Source organism: Cardiocondyla obscurior, linkage group LG03, assembly GCF_019399895.1.
Source record: "Cardiocondyla obscurior isolate alpha-2009 linkage group LG03, Cobs3.1, whole genome shotgun sequence".
NCBI lineage: Eukaryota > Metazoa > Arthropoda > Insecta > Hymenoptera > Formicidae > Cardiocondyla > Cardiocondyla obscurior.
This window is the reverse complement of record NC_091866.1, coordinates 9,324,807-9,345,259: the sequence shown is the minus strand read 5'-3', so window position 1 is coordinate 9,345,259 and position 20,453 is coordinate 9,324,807. Positions and strand designations below refer to the sequence as shown.

The 20,453-nt window shown below is 42.0% G+C and overlaps 1 protein-coding gene across 3 annotated transcripts in view; it reads left to right on the top strand.

Annotated features, from left to right (window-relative positions):
* The first annotated feature begins 12,414 nt into the window (after nt 1-12,414).
* Tsl (membrane-attack complex domain containing protein torso-like) overlaps nt 12,415-20,453 on the top strand; it is a 192,467-nt gene continuing 184,428 nt past the window's right edge. For 2 of the 3 annotated variants that reach the window (XR_011547778.1, XM_070675374.1), the window contains exons 1-4: nt 12,415-12,754; nt 13,045-13,268; nt 13,889-13,987; nt 14,282-14,328. The gene's annotated coding sequence lies outside the window, so the exon portion shown is untranslated. Of the gene's footprint in view, nt 12,755-13,044; nt 13,269-13,888; nt 13,988-14,281; nt 14,329-15,190; nt 18,329-20,453 lie in introns of those variants that run through there. The other variant, XM_070675375.1, reaches the window with a different exon arrangement.

The window sequence follows — 20,453 nt, the reverse complement described above, 5'->3', positions numbered from 1 at the left end:
TGTCTCGATCGTACGACCAATTATCCCAACTTGTGCGATATGCCAACGCGCATTTATGCATACATAGGGCACCCGTTTTCTTTCTCCTTCGTTACGATCATCGATATGCACGAGCGAATAAACATCTCTATTTCTTTGTCCATAAAACACGCAGATGTCTCTATAGTCTTGTTAAAAGATTTAAAGTTAATCATCTTTTATTAAAAAAAAAAAAAAAAAAAAAAAAAAATTGAAAATAATTAAATTAATGATTGAATAAACTGATGAAAATGAAACTGATTAAATAAATAAATAAATAATATTTTTTGCAATGTAAAACTTGAAATAAATTTTAATATAAAATAAATTAAACGATCAAAATTAATGGTAAGCACAGTAAGTGCAAACAAAGAACGATTTAAAAATAAGAAGTATCTCACAGAGCGTATTTCATTCGATCTTAATGTGTAACTGACGACAACAGTGAGGCCGTTTGTGCTTTCCAACCCTTTGCGAAACAGTCGGACCTCTGATTGACCATCGCGGGATCGGTTGTAGCATACGCCACGAAATCAATCCGACAACGAATCGCCTTCTCTGGCTCCGCAATTGATGAAACCGCTCGTGAGAATCTTCTGAATCAATTTCTGCGATTCCGTTTATCAAGCCGTATCCCCCGATCTCGCTTGATTTCGGATAGTAACGAATGTCCGAAGCAGACTCGGTGATCCCGGGATTGCTTCCTTCGTAGATATCATTCCTCCGCATTTGTTTTCGTACCGAAATCTCAGCGTAATATCTTGACCATCATTTTCTCTGAGAGTTAAATTAAAATGTACGATTCGTTTATTTTTAATGAGCTGTTGAATATTATAAAGTTCTTTTCTTTTTTTTTTTTTAATAAAATATACAATTTTATTAAAATATACAATTTAATATTGCAATATTAAGAAATTACGATTTATTTTTCATTCGAAAGATTTGAATTGTACATTTTAATTTAATTTTATATAATACACATTCTAAATTTCGTTGAAATAATCCGATATCAGGCTATTATGTTGTATAATAGCCCGAACACAAGAAATATCTCGTTCGATTTGCTCACAAATCGTTGCGGTACGTTGGCGCGGTTTGGTTTCGTCCACATTATCATCATAGTGTGGCAGCGACTAATATAGTAGCATTCAAATTAAATGCCTCGTTTCCTCTCGCGGAGCTTCTCTCCCGCCGTGACAGATATATCGAGAATTAACATCATCGAAAATGGAAAAAAGAGCGCAGGATGTGGTAGCAGGAGGCAAGGACCTCAATTCCCGGGCTCTCGGCATCGGCAAAGCATTCCTCACGTCAGAACATCGCCGTGCATCTAATCCTCGGCGCGGAGGGAGTCGGACGAGGTCAGCGGGGCGCTTCGACGAGAGGCTACTGGTTTCTGGCCCCGTGCTTCTATCCGGACCGTTTGTCCGTGCCCTCGTCAAACTCGGGAGCTCGCGCGCTCGTCCTCGGGACGACGTCTCAGCGTGAACTCCGTGTCCGTCTTCAACGTCCGCACGAATTTCAGCAGCGACTTCGCAGGTCGAAGGGAGAGAGAGAGAGAGCGCGCGGAGAAAGGGGAGACCTACGTTTTATTTTTTTCTGACATCACGATAAAGGGCATTAGCTGGACGAGGAATGAGACAGGTCATTTTGAGACCTAAATTGGTATAAAGAAAACCGACGCGCAGTCAGCCAATAGTATCGCTTGGCTTTGCTGGTATTAAATTATAATTAAAAACGTGGAAAAGTGGAATATTCGCTTCTCGATCGCGCGTTAAGTGAACTTTAGAAAGAAGAGAGGGGCCCAGGTCAATCGAAATGCATGGACTGTCGAACGATCTATCCCACGGAAATGTCGGCATAAATCTCGATTCCACGAACGGTGGCGAAATCGATCATACTCAGGATACCGCGCGAGGCGATGCGGGCAAGGTCCGCGAAAACGTTACGTCGAAGGTCTCCCGACGAGATATCGGCATGCGATATCGTGCGCGCGAGGTCTTTTTTACAGTCGCGTTCACCGGACACGACAACGAGATCGCTCAGTCCGGTGACAGGGGTGCGTCTGGCCGCGCGTCCCGGCGTATGTGCAACGTACGCGGGGAATACGACGAGAAAGCCGGCGGCGGGAGAGAAGACACGTTCGAGAAGCAGAAAGGGAAAAGTTGGACCAGCGGTGGACAAACGGACCACCCCGCCTGCGAGCGATCATGTCCCGATCACGTAAACTAGCCGCCCCCTCATCCATCATGCCTTCGTCATGCGCTATCACGTGTTTGCCGGTCTTCGCCGGGCTTCTCTTGTCTACTAGTTTTTTTTTTTTTTTTTTTTTTTTTTTTTCTCTTTTTGATCGTGTCTTCTCTCTCGCGACGTCGCAAATTGGTACCAGAGAACGCGAGGAACTGGTTGCGCCAACCAGTCACTATTCTTAGACACACAACTTGTGGAATAAAACGTATATTTATCACCTGTTCTTGAGCAGAAATGACATGCAAAATAATTGCGATCTCTGCTTTTCTTTCAATAAAAAAAAAAGATAGGCAAGTGCTTCATCGGTAGTCTCTAATAATTACAGTTTTTGAAAATGTATAAATCTAGAAAATTAAATTCTGGAAAATTGGCTGAGAAAAATATCGCGGAGAATTATCGCTTTTTCAATAGAAATTGATAGCCGCTTTTCTGTATTCGTTACTTCGCAATCGGATTCTACAAATTAAAGCCGCGAACACCGGAGTTTGATTAGAAATCGTAATGATACGGTTAACGTACCTGATTCAGGTTGTACGATTCATAATTCTACGTTGTATGTCCGAAGCGGCTTTCAGGCCGCGAATGGCAGCGGTCCGGCGTCCTCTGCTGGACAGTGGATCGCTAATTGCTGATTGATCGTTTCTGAATAACGCAATTAACCGAGCGAGAAGCCTGCACGATTGCACGAGAATATCAGGCGGATTGCGAAAAGGGTGCTTTAAGCCGGCGACTCGAGACAGGAGGCTTCCGCAATAGCCAGCGATAATCAATTCCTGCATAATCCTCGTACGTTGTATCTCGATAGTTTCGACACTTTCACACTTACGCTAACTATCTGCAAATCGTCGGAATTGCGTTGCGAATGGTCAATAAAAAATATACCCGGAAAAACTTGAAAAATCACGTTGAAAATTATATATTCAGATTAACCGCACGTTACTTGATCACGGGAAATTTTTAACGCCCGAACGTTGAAATATTCGGAAACGAATCGGGGGCTCGATAGAGCGCTCTCTCAATCGAGGGCGCGAGAGGGTGAAAAATGAAGGGCAGAAAATGAATAAAAGAGGTTTCGGCGGCACGTGCGGGGCTACCGACCGCAAAAGAGGCGGCTTATATTATTATAACGTAGGCAGGTGGGCGAGACCGTCTATTGGTGGTGCTAACGAGGGATCGGTAATTATTACTCACGACTTAACTCCTAGCTGCTCGTGCAAAGACCTTTTATTGTGGCGACTCGCCCTTCCCTTCGTCCGAATTGATCTGGCACGCGGGGTTTCGCGTAACACGCCCCATGACTATCAATTTAATAATCATTATGACAACCACAAATTGCACTGCTTGATTGTCATAATTCTTGCACTTAAAAAGTTGAATTTTTTTAAAAATTACTACAAGAAAATAAGCGCGCGTTACGCACAGTTTTTCAAGAGATCCCAATTAGCGCGCGTCATTATATTTGAGAACATTAATTAATTATAATATTTTTTTTTATAATAATTACAATTGAGTGATTTACGGCGTGTTGCCGGTTTACTTACATTTGTAGCTTACGGTTAGGTTAGGGCAGATTATTTTCCGTCTTTCCGTCCGTCCTTCCTTCCTTCCTTCCTTCCTTCCTTCTTTTCTTCCTTTCGTGGCAGTATTTTTAGATTATCCTGACGTCTTGTAGCGCTCAAAATCACTCGACAGTATATTACACTGCTCTGCTCTTTTTTCTAATCACTAACACTATCACTCGAGAGACGAACGACCGAAAGAATGACGGCTGATTATCGCGGCGATTTTTTACGATTAAATTTAAAAAGCACGACGAACGATCATTTATTGTATAAATTTACACTCTCGACATTCGTGGCGTTGTTTACTTCCACCGGGTCTTCCATTCGAGTCATTTTTTATCCCGACGCAAGAAACTTACGATGTAAAGCGAAGTTACATTAGATTCGTCGGTCAGTTCTCGTCGGCGAAATGAACACCAGGAACTTGTGGCGAATAAACTGTTCCCCGCGCACTTTGTCTTCCTCAAAAATCACTTGTTCGAGTTGAGAGTCCCGGCCGCGACGAAGAAGACGGTCGAGGTGCAGATCTTACGCTCTGACAAAGGCAGTTGCCGGGTGCGCTTGAATGCCGCCGAAGGAGATGACGAGTGAAGCAGTCGGTAATGCCGGACACGCGGCGCAATTCACGTCGGACGCTCCGTGCGCTCCGCCCGCTTCATAACCTTATTGTTCCGGAGCATTTTTTCGAGGCACGAAACGAGGCTCAAAACGATGAGTGGAATAACATACGAGTGCAGAAAATGATCGTTCGTTTCCAAGTCGACGACGTCGACACTTATTCATATACGAAAACTTTCTACCCGCGGTCGAAAATACGCGAAAATACGGAGCGATTAACAACACGTTCTCACGCCCGTGTCTCCGCAATTACTGACTATTAGAGACTTCGGCCATTGGTTGAAAAGAGAGAACCGCGTAAGAAAGTGAGACAGTCGATAATTTGTATATTAAATATCGGTAATGAAATATTTAAAAAAAATGTTTTACTTTGTGCACTTCTCTTTTTATCTTAAATATGCGTCTTTGTATTTATTAAAGAAAATATTTGACTATACGTCTACGTGCGAGCAATATGTGCTTCATTTTAATATGCTTCATTTTAATATGCTTTATTTCGAACGTTGTTTATATCACTTGCACATAATTATATAGCAGTATATTACACGACTCCGAGATTTGATGGAGTTGTTGACCCTTGTTAGTGTATCTGCGTGCCGCAACGATTATATACTTTCAGCGCATTAGTGTGAAAGCACATTTACCTGTCCGGTCAAGGTAGACGATCCATCATCATGTCAACGGACCATTATAATGTACGAAACATTTTGTATGTCACCGAATTCCTTTAAACTCGGCTAGAAATGGCAAAGATTTATGAAAACGTAGAAAAAAAAAAAAAAGATGTGAGATAAAAGAATAAAAAGAATTTAATCTCATTAACAGAAAATCTTGAAAATATACTTATAAAATTGTAATATGAATTCATGATATGTAATTGTTATATGTATTTTTAAATTCTACGCGTATGTAGTATATAAATTTTCTAACTTCAGAAAGAAATGTGCCGAAAGCGAACAAGGTTACTTTCGCTTAAGACTTCTTTAAAACCTTATTGAGGGGTGACAATCCTTTTTGTATAATAAATCCTTTTCGATAAATTTAATAGAGCGTTTCGTGTTACGGAGCCATTTTAGCCATAATTTTCGGAAGCTTTTCAAATACGCGCCGAAAGGGAACCAAAGAAGAGCCGAAGCTAATATTACAATGCGTACACCTTCCCGGTCTCCTTATTAGCCGAGACTTGGATATTTGGATACGTATAATCCTCTTTCTTTCACATAAGTCTAATCCACCTGACTAAAAAGTGGCAAATAATATCGTGTATCTTGCGGCTGTCGAGTGTTCCTCAAAGCTTGCTATCTGATTTTGAAAAATTTTACCACGAAAGATGATCCACGGCAACAAAAGTCTGTTTCCCACTGTCCGGAGGGAAATGTCGGCATGCTGAAATTACCACGATGCTACCTAGGGGCTGAGCTTGGGGTGAAACGCAGCTTCTACCGCTATAATGCGTTTCCACCGCTTGTATTTGCCGTGTCACGACAAAAGGACCGAAGCTATTGGCGTTGTGTTTTAAAGTTCTATCCGAGATTTTCTGCCTCGCGGAATTTACATCGAAAAGAGCCATTAGCTATATCGATCGAAAGATATTGGTTTCTAACAAAAGAAAAAGACGCGCGCGGAATATAAGTTACAGCTTAATCTCGTCGGAGTATCAGCGCGAGTTAATAAAAATTTCGAAGATACGGGAGATACGTGACAAATGTTGGTAAACGTCGTCGATGTAAAAAGAGAGATCACGCCGGTATGCGCCGCGGCTGCCACTTTCACGTTTCCCGCTCTCTCGTGCTCGTTATTGAAATGAATGCTCGATACATACGCGGCGCGGTGGGTTCCGCCGAGACGTCGGCTGAGACGAGAAGTGAGATAAACGAGTGTGGACGCGGGGGAGACGCGAAGAAGGAAAGAATCAGCTTCGCGGACTGCGAGCGAAAGAGAGAGACGGAGGAAAAGAGGGTGGCGGTCTCTGAAAGATGTCGGCCGCTTTGATGTTCGCCGACCGTCATCTTGCGCGTTACCTCACCGTGGCTGCAAGAGCGAACGAATGGCAATGCACCCTCTCGACCTGCAGGCGTGTGTGGGAACGCACATCCACATACATATACAATTGAGACGCACACGCACACGTACGTGCCCGTCGCCCGAGGATCGTGCAACAGAGGGTGGAGTTACATGCCGCGGCACCCCTAGCTCTATCGTACTCGACTGCTCGCATCGATACTCGTCACGATAGCGCGGACCCCCCTTGAAACCACCCCCTCTCCCCTTTCCCTAGCCCGCGCCCTTCGACCTCCCGCCGGCGATACAGTTTGCAAACAGCGTAAAAATGCCACTCGATTATTCTCCCCCGCGATACGATCGCTGTCGGCCGGAGGCGGCAAAGTCGATTGGCAATGGAAAAGGTGATGAAGCGAGAAGAACGTTCTTAGTTGATGCTTCGTTGCTGAACGAGACGAGGCGCGCCTTGTGCTCCGAAGAACTTCTTCAGACAGCAATAAGATTGTTTAATATTTGATTAATATTCAAGTCTAATGGAAGCATGCGGTAAACGTTAAATTCTATAAACGTGCGTAGACGGCCGCGATACATATCCGACGTAACGCTGGTTTCTTTGCAAGCGATAGCACAGTTAATTACGCTAACCAGCGATTGAATCGGGCGAAGAAATCACTATGTCGCAAGAGATCTATCGGTCGCGATATCACGATGACGGCCCGAATCGGCGCGCTCCAACATCAATACTCATTAATGTTTATCACATCGGCGATCGGATCGCGCGGTGGACAAAGATTTCACTGGGGCCGATCCACGAGCGGTAACCATAACGAATGACCCGCCGGTGAGCGTGCAGGTCTCTACTTATGGACGTGTTCGAGCCGAAAAACCCTCGGGTTGGCGTCCACGAGCCGGCTATTGCCCCTGAAAGACCAGCGGACACCGACAATGATCTGGCTCGAAGGTGGCTCGTTGCACCCAGCAGCTCTCGCAGGGAAACCCAGCAGGTTACTTCGAGTCTTTTCAGAAGCTCCCTGATCGTCTGCTTCTCATCCCTCGGAGAAAGAAAATAAATAATTAGTAGGGTTTTTTTTTTAAACGAACTTTAACAAATAAGACGAGTAAGTTCAAGATAATCCGGCATAAAATTTAAAACATTTTTTTTTTCACGTTAGCGTACCACAGCGCGGGATTGATCTTTCGGGAGTTTAAACGCGAGCGTATCAAAATAAACTGACGCAGCATGCAGCTTTATGAACCCTAAGCGAGTATATTTTCCTTTGAGAAATGAAGTGGTCATCGATATTTGACAAATGCCCTTTTTGTCAAGCAATAGTATAGGCTTGAGTTTACTGTTACCGATTGTCGTCTACCGGGCACAAAACGAAGAGATTCGTGCGGTCATTCTCACAGAACTGCATTCTCTCTGAACGGTCCGTCTGAATGCTAAGGGTACTTTTCAAAAATCTCACCCACAATTCGTCACCATCGAAAAAAATTGGTTCAATGAAGAGGCACGACATCTCTGTGAAGGCTCACCTGTAACACTCACGGAATTATAGTACATAATAATGTCAAATTCGGTCAGACGGTAGCGATTGAAATCTTCCCTTTTCGTTGAATTCCTCCCGAAAATTGTGAAAATCGCACAGTCAGGATGAATCATCTCCGCGCTTTTGAAAAGGTCCGTGAATGAGCATACAACGTACTTCTCGCGAGGACGATATTGTCCGACGATCTCCGCACAGAATTACGCGCTTTCGAGACGACAATTCTTCCCCGAGCCTTTCGCCAACGATTTACCGCTCGCACGCTTGCGACGAGTTAGTGAGCTATTCGCCGTATGAATAAGTGAATACCTATTTCGGTCACGATAGAAAGTGGCATCATCGGGCACGGTTAATCGTAGCAGATTACAATTTATTGCAGCGTGATTATCGGAATATTTTCTTTACAAAGTGAAGAAATACTTAAGTAGAAACTAATAACATTAAGATATAATTTATGTTTTCTTATTTATATAATATTGATTATTGCAATTGCTATCTTAATATAATTTTTTTTTAATTATTTAAATAATGCTCACATATGTTTATTAATAATATGTAATGTTTCCTGAAACGTTGCGGGAAGTAGTAACGTTTATTCTTCTGGTCAAAGGAGCTTATGCACGCCGATGCCGACAGTGTGCCGATTGTCCCCAAGCTCCGTAGCGATGTAATCAGGACTAGAGGGGCTGCAACTAATTGTAATCGCGTAACGGACCCGCGTAGAATGGCGAGAGGCGTCACAAAGAATTGATTTTGCCAATTGTAATCTCGTAGGGAAATTCGGCGCGGTATCTCATCATCCGCGGATTGTGCCCCTCAAATGGGAAATGTATAAAAACGTATGTTTCTGCCTCATCGAACAAACGCGATAAACGAGGATATATATTTATTGATATTACGCAACACGTTTTCGAATCCATTCTTCCCTTTTCTATCTTTTTCGTGCCGATATCATGTCGGTTAAATAATATAAAAATGTTCTACAGTACAGTTTATAAAAATATTAACATAAACATATTAGTCTTAAAATTTTGGCATTCTTGATACAGAATTCTTCCATCCCGCAGGTCTGCGCACAGCATTGCTGGAGGAGCGAAATCAAAGGCAGCGATGAGTTCGTACAAGTGGCCAACATCGTCCGTATCAAAAGGCATCGGCTTCCCTTTCACCAGCGCACAAAACGAACGGGCCGCCACGCTGCCGTCGACGATGCGAGAGAGGCCGGAGGCTGCCGGGCGGCCGTCGCGTAATCAATCAGTATCGTGGGAGCACCAAAGCCGGCGTTGATGCTCTTCGCATGGTCCCGCAAAAAACTACAAGCGCCTATCACCGCGCGCGATTTACGAATATTCGTTAATGCAGTCTCCGGCGTCGGCAAACCTTGCGTAATATTTCTTTTGTGCAAAAAAAAAGGAAATAAAAAAAGAAAAAAAAAAAAGAATTCTTATTGTCCTACCTGTCGTCCCGATACAATATTATATTTTTCGATAAAATATACTCTGTAACGCTTCTTCCACGCTTCCTTCACATCGCTGCAGATTTCGCAATTTCTTTATTTATTATTTCATAGAATTGTATCGACGAGAGTTGGAGATAAGAAACAGCAGCAGATCTTGCTTTTCGATACGAATGCAGAAAACTGAAACGCGTTACACATGTCGTTTTCTCCGATATTATCGTAGTTTTTATGGGAGCTACTGCCGCTAAGCTCTTGGCGACCTAACGCAACGCGGTACGCCCACACTCTCGACGTATGTACAACGTATAACGCAACGCAAGCCAGTTACGCCACTGACGAGTGCATTGTTGCAGCCGTGGTGAGTAAACGAGTCACGCTGCGTCACGCTTCGGCCCGCCGCCGTGCCGTCACCGTCACGCGGCGGCGGTAGCCCTTCTTCTCCTGTGCAAACACCCCCCCGTCACGTCATGCGTACACGGGGTGAATTGCGTTACGTCGCCTCCGGTTTGCTTCGCGGGGCCGGCACTTGCGCCGGCTAATAACGATCACCGGGGACGCGGTGAGCATAATGAGGTTGACAAGTCGTCGACGATGATGATGGACTGCGCCGCGATAAAAGCGAGGGGGTTGAAACAGTCTCGTCGTGGCCCTCGCCGCCAAGGAGATTCGACACGGCCAGCTGGAGCAGCGCCGCTGTTCCGCCTTCGTTTTCTTTCTCTGTATTTCCGGGGGGGATGAGTCGTACATGGGCGTTCGCAATAGGGGCAAGATTACATTAGACACATTGCAACATTAAATAATTATGGATATTCATGTCGGAACAAAAATAGATATTTTTTTTTATTTTGATATTATGAATTAAACTCTTTTTTTTCTTAAAAAAAAAAGGTTTTAATATATTTGCGAGATTAAGCGCGTATTGACGTTTGAAAACTTTATTTAATCTTGCGCTATTAAATTAAAAATATTCGTATTAAATAAATTCCACATATGCTGATATACTATACAAATATTTTTTTAAAGGTAAATACAAGAGTTTGATTTTTACTTGAATTTTCTTGCAAAAGAAATTTATACAGACGCCTATGCTCGTGTTGCGTTATGATGAGCGTATAGAGTCGATCATCGTGCGTATACATGTTTTATACGGATGACTTTCGCGTTTCACATTGATACAGCGTGGACCCTCCTTATCGAACTCAAGTGGCCGAACTGCGAGAATCTCTTTATTATGCAAAAGTCGAATTTTTATTCATGAGGGTTGGTCACGGTTGTACGATTTTGAGAATAGAGATTGATCTTTTAGCGTACAGTTTTTTTTTACTGCAATAAAGATTACAGCACGTGCAAATCAATTCTACAAATTTTGCAATAAAGAAAAAAAAAATGTTTTAATTAACTGAAGTTCCATATAATGACGACGGTAGATTTTCTGTAAATATCAAACGCGAACAATATGAATAATGATATTTACTACATACGGTGCATGGAGATGAATATGCGACGCTCTGAAGATAACTGTTCGAGATGAGAACAGGCTCTCGGTCTCTCTAGCTTTTAACCGCTCGCTGATAAAGAAAGGATCTCTATATCTGAATATGTAGCGAAATCACGAAAAAAATTCATGCTGAAGAGTAGAGCAGCTAATCGTCGATAAATAAACTCTCTAATTATTATTGGTACTTTCGTAATAAATTTTAAAAATATAAGAAATCTTTTTTTTAGGAAAATGCAGTTAATGAACTTCGAACGAGCTTGTTTTACTTTATTTTAATTTCAAGTTTATCAGTCCTTGACGTTGATGGTTGCTTTTGATATTTATTCGAAAACATCTCTCAAATGTGATGTTAACATTATTGTGCATATCGGAATTATGTTTAATCAATCACGAACTTTCGATTTATTACGAAATGACTACTGTTTGTAATAACAGCACACCGGCGTGAATATCGAAGCTGTAGATTGGCGCATAATGTGGTCAGATTTATGATAACGTTTTCAAGGCTGCACATACTCACACAATCTTGGTAGGACAACCGGTTCTATTAGATTTCCCCATAATATAGTAAATTGGTGCACTTAGCTGCGCACCATAATATTTTTATGAAATTAATAATCTCTAATTCGCGTTTATTAAATTGTATAATAATTAATTAAATATTTAATATTTAAATTAACTAATTTATCAATTACCTTATCTTTCATTATTACGTTTTAATAAATTTATAGTTTTACATCCATTTTATAAATAATATTAAACATTGTAAAACGTGCGCCATTCACTTTTGCTTACTTTATGCTATACAAAAATTAATTTAAATATAATAAATTTTGGTAATTTACCAAGTTTGTAATGTAGTTTACATGTTACTTTAATGTTTTTTGCTTACCTAAATATTTTAAATCGTTATTATTAAAAGATTTCAGTCTTTATAATACGGAGTTCGTGATTCAGCATCGTGCTCTGCCACGCGATCCAGAACGAGTCGCAGCACAATTTCAATTGCACTTGCAGCGGCTTGTGCCGGACCAGCCGCTAGGCGTCGCAGATGCACAAAACATTTTCGCATTTAAAATATGTTTTGTCTACTTTATATAGACGTTACAAGTTCGACCAAAATTATATCATTAATTTGTAATTTGCGGTGTAGGATAGATGCCTCATCAAATTAAATGTTACAAGTGCGAGCATTGTATTAATATAAAGATTAAATCTTTTAACATTAACATAAAATAAACGTTTAAAGAATGTGACTTGGCGATTTATAAATATTTTTTACTTTTTCTATTCTTTAAATAATTTCTTTACTAATTAAACGTCCAATTAAATATTCCTTCTATTATTTATTTTGTTTTAAATTTTATTTCTTAATCTTAAAGTTGATCTGCTGATAAAAATAAATTAACCTGACTAATTTTTTGGTTGATGTGCTTCCTACAGTATACTTTTACAGTATTTAGACACAGTAAAAAAATATTAATAAATCGTCGCTAGTCATGTTCTTTAAACGTTTATTTTTCGTTATTGTTAAAAGATTTCAGTCTTTATAATATGGAGTTTGTGCTTCAGCACCGTGTTCCGCCACGTTCCACCTGCGAAAGCCACTGCGCATTCGCTACACGCAGATTCTCGGTCGGAGCAGGCAGCTCTCGATCCCCTCCTTCAGTACTTGCCGAATCATTGTACAGGTGTGACGGAACGACCCAGGCAATTCTTCTAATTACGAGATTCTACGGTAAAGATTCAAGTTCCGCGATACTGCAGAGACTGCGGAGCACCGTCTGCTATTCGGAAAAAGGTATATTTTAGTGTAGTGACCTGACCGCGAGTGTAAATACACAGCGCCGTTCTTTCGCTCGCGCGGGGGTTATCGTCTCGGCTCTTTTAACAACACGGCTTGAACAAACTGCGTTGACGAAGCCTGATATGCTCGTAGAGGGGGGATATTCTTCGCGTGTGGATATTTCACGTGCTCGTGTGGTACGCGTTTTACGAGAGCGAGCAGGATTTTTTATCTCGATTTAACTCGCGCGTACGTACGCAATGTAAATGAAGCCGCGTCTTTATAATATGGAGTTTGTTCTTCAGCATCGTGTTTCGCCTGGGAAAGCCACTGCGCGTCTGCTAAGCGCAGATTCTCGGCCGGAGCAGGCAGCTCTCGATCCCCTTCTTCAGTACTTGCCGAATCATGGAACAGGTGTGATGGAACGACGCACGCTATTATATTCTTCCAATTACGAGATTCTACGGTAAAGATTCAAGCTCCCCGATACTGCAGAGACTGCGGAGCACCGTCTTATATTCGGAAAAAGGTATATTTTAGTGTAGTGACCTGACCGCGAGTGTAAATAAACAGACGCCGTTCTTTCGCTCGCGCGGGGGTTGTCGTCTCGGCTCTTTTAGCAACACGGCTTGAACAAACTGCGTTGACGAAGTCTGATATGCGCGTAGAGGGGGGACATTCTTCGCGCGTGGATATTTCATGCGCTCGTGTGGTACGCGTTTTACGAGAGCGAGCTGGATTTTCGATCTCAACTTAACTCGAGTCGCGTACGTACGCGGTGTAAAAGAAGCCGCCACCATCTTTGTGCGCGACACAACGAAGCTTCGTGGATCGTATTCGAGCGAGCAGTCGTGATGCAATTCGTTAACTGTATGCACGATCGGGAAAACGCGGAAAGATCGTGCGAAATCGTCCTTTGCGTTTTCTCGTCACGCTGCCCGCCTACTTCTGCAGGACTTGGTATCGCGCGATGTTCGTCCCGTAATTTGACGCTGCCGTTTCTGTCGAACACTCGCGTCGTTTCCGTGACGAAATTAATCCAAGGGATCGTCTCCGTGGTTCGTCGGGCGTGCGTTTCGAGTGTTATAAAGTATTCGGACGAAACCGTTGTGTCGTATTTTCGTGATTGATTTATCAGAAACTTTTCAGAGATCAGCGAGTGTTGTGTGAAAAAATGATCCAGCCTGCCATTCTGAGAGGAGGAGGAGGCCTCGGACAGGCATCCTGCTTCGGCGGAGCAACGTTGAGGTGAGGATTGTTTCTTAATCAAACATAATTAACAGTTTTTCATCATTCATCGGAATCACTTTGTCGTTTTAATAAGAATCAAAATTAATAGAGTTTAATAATAATTTGTAAAAAATGTTTTGAATATTAAAATTATTTAATCTGTTAGAAATTTTGTTCGAATAAGTAATAGATAAATTTGTTTTTAATTATCTAACTGGAAAATCAATTAGTGACGCGTAAAAAATTTTTTTTTATTAATGAACATTATTTTAAAGACCTCTCCAATTTATCTTTTACATTTTTATGTTACAGACTCGTAACTACGTAGCTGTCTAACTCCGCCGCTGCGCATCGTACTGGTGAGTGAAAAAGAAAAACTTTTATACTAACACGAGAAGTAATCTGCATGCGGGGAACTAATATCCTTAAGAAATCGTTCTCGTAATTCGTATGTCGCAAAACTCGTCGTTCGAAACTGTCAGAGTTTAATTTTTTCACACTTGACACTTGCTCTCGCACCTCGAAATGAGCCAAGCGAGAAAATTAATCAGCCTCCGGGAAATATAGCAGCGATTATATATCTACACTTTCAATACGATATTAAAAATACTCCCTGCAATTATCAAAGAATCTAAGGAATTTAAAGAAATGTTTTACTATTATCCATGAGAAACCGATACTTATAGTTTAATAATACGCTGAAAACTAATTACGTTGAAAATGTTCACTGCGAAGGCAAAGCCCTCGCCAAATTATTACCTGAAGGATACAATTACACAATTTTATCGGTTCCGTGAGCTTCTCAGGTTGCTTAGAATGTTAAGATACGCCGCGAAGAAAAGAATTTCACGCAGAATGCGCTCTTCCCGTCCAGTCCGTTATACACGACCCCTTCACGCTCATTTTCTCGCTATTGTGTCTGGTAATTACCGCATCGTTTTACAGCAGCCGCAGCTGCGAAATCTTGCGCGCATTTATCTTGCGTGGATGAAAAAATGCCGTGTGGCGGTTTATTAGTTTTAATGCGACATCTCTTCAAGAGAAAGAAATAACGTTGTATCGGAAAGATTAAAACGATCATAATTTAATCTACAAAAATCTGACTCGTTTATCTAAATACACTTTTAATATTCAACTTACAATATTTTGCCTAGATCGATATAAATTCAGTAAAATTAAAATTGACTTTAAATTAAATTAAATATTTTCTTTATCATAATATAAATTTAATTTTTTATTAATGATATATTTTATTAGAAAAAAAATGTGATATACATTTTTTTTTATACTGTTAGGACTTTGTTACGTTTTGCTTAAAATCGTGAGTAAAGTACGGGTCCGCGTTAGTGTTCGAAACTTGATCCGTGGCTTGCGCGACCTTCACCCTTGCCTGGTCATTTCTCTCGCAACGGCCAACGAACGTCTTGAGTTAGTAATCCAGCCGGTCTGCGCGTCGGGATACTCTCGTAAGGAAGGTGCAAAACGACCGTCGGAAACGTGGAACGACACGGTGCGGTAAACGTGCGGCTCTTGCGGTTCGGTTCGTGTAAGACAGAAAATAGCGGCAACCGCAATCTGAGTTGAAGATCACCAGGTATTAAGGACAGAATTGCGTGTTAAATCATTAAATCCGAAGACACCAATTTCTCTCCCGCCGATCGCGTACATTTCCTTCCCGGAGTAAAAAGTACAAACTCATTTTTAAGTTCCCTGTCGCATTCGTTGTAACCGGTTCGTCCGCTTTTGTGGATGAGTTCAATCAAGTTTTTTTTTTTTTTTTTTTTTTTTTTGTACAATTAACACGCGACACTTCCCGTACCGCGAAATAAGAGAATGTCAAGAAGATTGCTATCGCAGCATAATTATATGTGATTATCTATCCGTTATTCGCCAACTGGTGAAACGAACCTAGACTGAATTTGAGGACGCAGTCGTGTCAACGCTTTGGCGAAAGCCATCCTTAAGACTGGATCATCCCGCAATGAAACATTGACACAATTTCGCGTCCTGCTAGGTACCTTGGGGCGGGTTAAATTTAAATGCCTTTCACCGACGGTACTCGCGATTACGCAACACTTACGCAATCCATAACAACCGTACCCGGAATAAATCACTCGGTGAAGATGACCGTAAAAATCATCTCGCTGTTTGGCGAATAATTTAAACGAAAAAAAAAAAAAAAATTTTCTTTCGTCCAATCGCGCCAGCGAAGGTGTTAGGGAGAAAAGACAATTGATTCTATTTACCGGCGAATGAACGTGAGAACGGAAATGAACGCTAGAGGTGGCGCAAATTAAGCTTTATTGTTAAAGAACGGCAGGAAGAGGCATTATCGTAAGAAGGAAGTTAGCGCGGGTAATGAAGCGGTGCAAACCAGTCCGAAAATTACGAAACGGATTATCGTTATCGCGCCTTTTGCAAAATGCCGGTGGAATCCGAACGATTATTATTACGCGCGCCATTTATTAATTCACGCCGCGTTAAAGGGTTAATTAGCTTAGGATCACGGATAAATGAATTCGCGTATGCGTTAGTGGAGCGGATAATCCGTACATCCCGCTTATCGGTTTTACCTAGCGATTTTCATCCTTCCTTCGGCACATTGCCTCATCTCTTTTACGATGTATTCTTTCATCTCGGGAGAAAATTATTAATTCGTCGTAATACTGCTTATAAAACGCGCGAACTCGCAAGCTGGCTTGTCTGAACGCAGTCGCTTCGAGTGAATTAGATAACAGACAGCTGAGTGAGACTTCAGCGAAAATGGAATATGACATGTAAATCATATCCAAGAACGGCGCCTTCGTCTGCGTATGTGTAGTACCAGGGCATAATTGACATCGCTCTCCTAGTTGCTCAGCGAAGGCCGTCCGAAATGGTCTACGCACAAAGAGATTGGAATAAGACGTTATGAAATGTATCGCGATGTAGTCTTGCATAGTGTTAGAATATTATTATTCCATTCGATGAAAGATATAGCGACGATAAGATAAGGCAGGTGAATAAATATTCCAAAAAAAAAAAAAAAAAAAAAAAATATCTATTATAATAATTCAGTAGGGTCACCTGTTTATGTAATTAAATCAATTTTGAGTTACACAAATTGTTAAAAATTGTCAGTATCAATCAAATCTTGCAAGATGATCAGGTCGGCATCCGGAAGACCGCGGTTCGCAGGAAACGAGGCTTTTATATGCCGTGGCGAAACAAAATTATCACCCTACCCTCGACGGTTACGCGTAACTACACGCGTGCACGCTTTACGTATTGCACACGCACACGAAATGCACGTATACGCTACGTAGTGTAATAAGCCAGGCTCGCACACGCTATGCGCTCTCTCGCGGTCGCTCGTTCGCCCAGCTCGCACGCTCGCTCGCTCGCCGCGAGTGGATTCGAGATTTCAGCCGCAGTCGTAGACGTTCAGTGCCCACGGTCAGATCGGGGGCCGGCACGAGAGAGAGACAGAGAGCCCAGCCCGCCGCGTCAGTCGCGCGATCGAGATCGATCGATCGCCTGGCATCGACGGAATCGCCGTGGTGTCCCCCACCTGGTTGGCCGGGAAAACCCCCTCGACGAGGCGCGCACACGTGCCCGCACAAAAGCGGAGGACGGACGTACACGGTTTTGTTATCCATCGCCCTATCGATCGATCGGATCGCGATCCAGCGCGTCGCCGCGATCAAACCCTGCAGCATCCCTCGCGCGCGGGGGAGAACTAACGTTGAAACCATCGTGGCTGGTGCCCGAGGACGTGAACGGAAACACGGTGCCCGGTTTGTTATCGATCGACCGAGAGCCGTCAGGTTCGAGAGATGGATGCAGCCGCAAAAGATCGCAGACGAGATTTCGTTCCGGCGTAGATCGATCGGTGCAGGATCGTACGCGATGACCGGCCGTGTGAGTAATGGTAACGTAGTAGCCGGATGATTCGGAATTGATCATAGAGACCTGGGGTCGAAGTTGCTCCGCGTATCGGCCGAAACTCGGAGATTCGGTGACGTCTTCCGTCGTTCGCGAGTGGCCGGAGTCGTGACGAGCTGGTGTAAAAAGAAGTCATTTTACTCGTAGACCGGTTCTACTTGAAGAGTTAATAGCAAACAATAGTCGAGTTCAGCAGAACGTTCATTTTGCAACTATTGGAAATTTTCTCCGCCGGGGCAGGACCGTTTTAATAGATCTTAATCGTGTAATCTAATCAGCGTGGAAAAAAAAAAAAACTTCCAACTGTTGCAAAATAAAGGTTCTGCTTAGCGCAGCCAATGGTCGTTAAAGCTTCGAAGTATATCGTTTGACTGCCGCAAAGTTACGGATAAATAGACTGAAGTAATGAAGATGAGGAAACCTTACAGTATTTAGGTAAGATTTTACTTCACGGTTTTTAAATAATTTTTATAGCTAAATGAATACTTGATATATACTTGTAAAATCACAATTGTTTATGCAGTTTTTTTTTGTTTTTTTTTTTTACGACAAATATTGATACTGACAAAATTTTTAACAATGCCAGTAATGCCAGCAATACCAGCTTGATATAATCTACGTAAAGATGATCGAGAGATAAGCTTTTCTTATATACGTAAGAATGTTCTTTGTCCTGTGCAAGAATTGGCTTTCATTTTCCTCTCACGTCTTAGGTCACGATAATGCCGAATCTCAAAACCGTATCTGATCAATTTATGGCCGGTGTGTCCGCTTCGATTGGTTCTTAAAAAAACAGGGGAGCTCTTTCGGTTTTTCTACTAATGTTTCGAGACTGTCATTTATATTTACGTAATCAAAATTTGTTAATTATGAGCAGTCAGATTTTATGACCTTGGCTAAGCGTCCACGAAAGGCATAGAATTAGGATAAGCATAATTATTTTTTTTTTTTTACGACGTTCCGCCAACATTGGGAAATATTTCTAATTTAGCATAAATCGCAATCGGCCAGTAATGGTCGATTGGCGAATCGGTGATTGAAAGACAGGTTCGATCTGTCGCGAACTGGTATAACAAACTAGGCCTCCTTTCAGGAAGAGAACTTATCGTTAAAAATAAATATGAACGCGTGTTTAGTGTGAACTCGTTGCCTCTAATACTATATATTATTCAACTTCGTTATTTAACGTCGTTTCCCGAACGCGTCGCATTCCATGGAATCGATCGAAATTATGCGCGGATTAGTTGCCGCTAATCGCGATTCAGTGCGCTTCGTTTATTTCACCGTTCGACCAATCGGATTTGTAATTATGCAATCGCAAATCATCTAAATCTAATGAAAATTATAACGGATGACCTCTCGAAAATGCATTTCTAACTTAAATCGATCATTGATTAAAATATAAAAATTCCGAGGTGCTCATTTCTCGCATAATTAAAAAAAAGGAGCTCGCGAGATAGCGACAATGCAAATTATCGTACTTGAAGGATTGTGCTTAGATGTATTATGGCTTCTCGTTTTAGAATTAACGACGATTTAATAAAGATAAATTGAGAGCGTTGCGTTATTTGAAGAACTTCACGATGCAGTAAATTACAATTTAAAATGATGATCGTCCATATGTTTGCTCTACCGTGTAGTAAGGCTCGTATAGATTTAGGTCGACAAAACGAAATATAGGTTTACTTCGCGTTGAATTTGTTAAACTTAGTCGTATCGAATATGTCTCATCGTGACGCGTAACATGCAAATTGTTGAGAGAAATCTTCCTTTTGATGATAATTACTAAGTTACATAACGTCATTTATTTATATTTTAAATCTACGACGTGTAGATGAAAGAGTTCTGATGCACGGCGCGCACTCTCTAAACGCATTTCTACATATATTCTTATTGAACGGTGACAAGAATAAAATACCGTGCCTATTTTATCGCGAGGTACACTAATACGTAGGCGGAGAAATGAAGCGCGAAATATTTAGCAATCGGTGCCAAGTCGAAGAGGATAGGCAGCTCTCGGCAGAAAGTTAGATTGCGGCATATCAGCCTTGGACTCATTGTACTTAGGGAGCCGAAGAAGTTTGTCCCAGTCGTCAACATGACTTGCTTGCGATCTGAAAAGAATGTTAATGCACGTTATCCGCGCCGGAGAAAACGTTAACCTTCGCTGAAGAATCTGAAGTAGCGGAGATAGCATTGTGGAGGTAGTCTCTTGATAGTAGCCTGATTAAACTCGCGTCGGAAAATTTTAGACAGCCGAGGGAGGCAGGAGCAGTATTTCGGTCCCGAATAAAATTTGTCGTGAAAATTCGCGTCTCCGTCTAAATTACAAATGCAACCTTCGGCGGGTGAAAGCAACGCGTGCGGCGGCTGTCTGTTAACAGCGTGCTCGCACGCATTTATGCGTCAGACTAATAAAACGGACCAGACAGGATCACCGAGAACGATTTATTTATAAACTCACGCAAAAAGTTACGTGCCACAGATTTTTTATTACGATTAATTACCACGAAGAGATATCCCATTTATCGCTCGGCGATTGCACATGCCGCGCATGTGT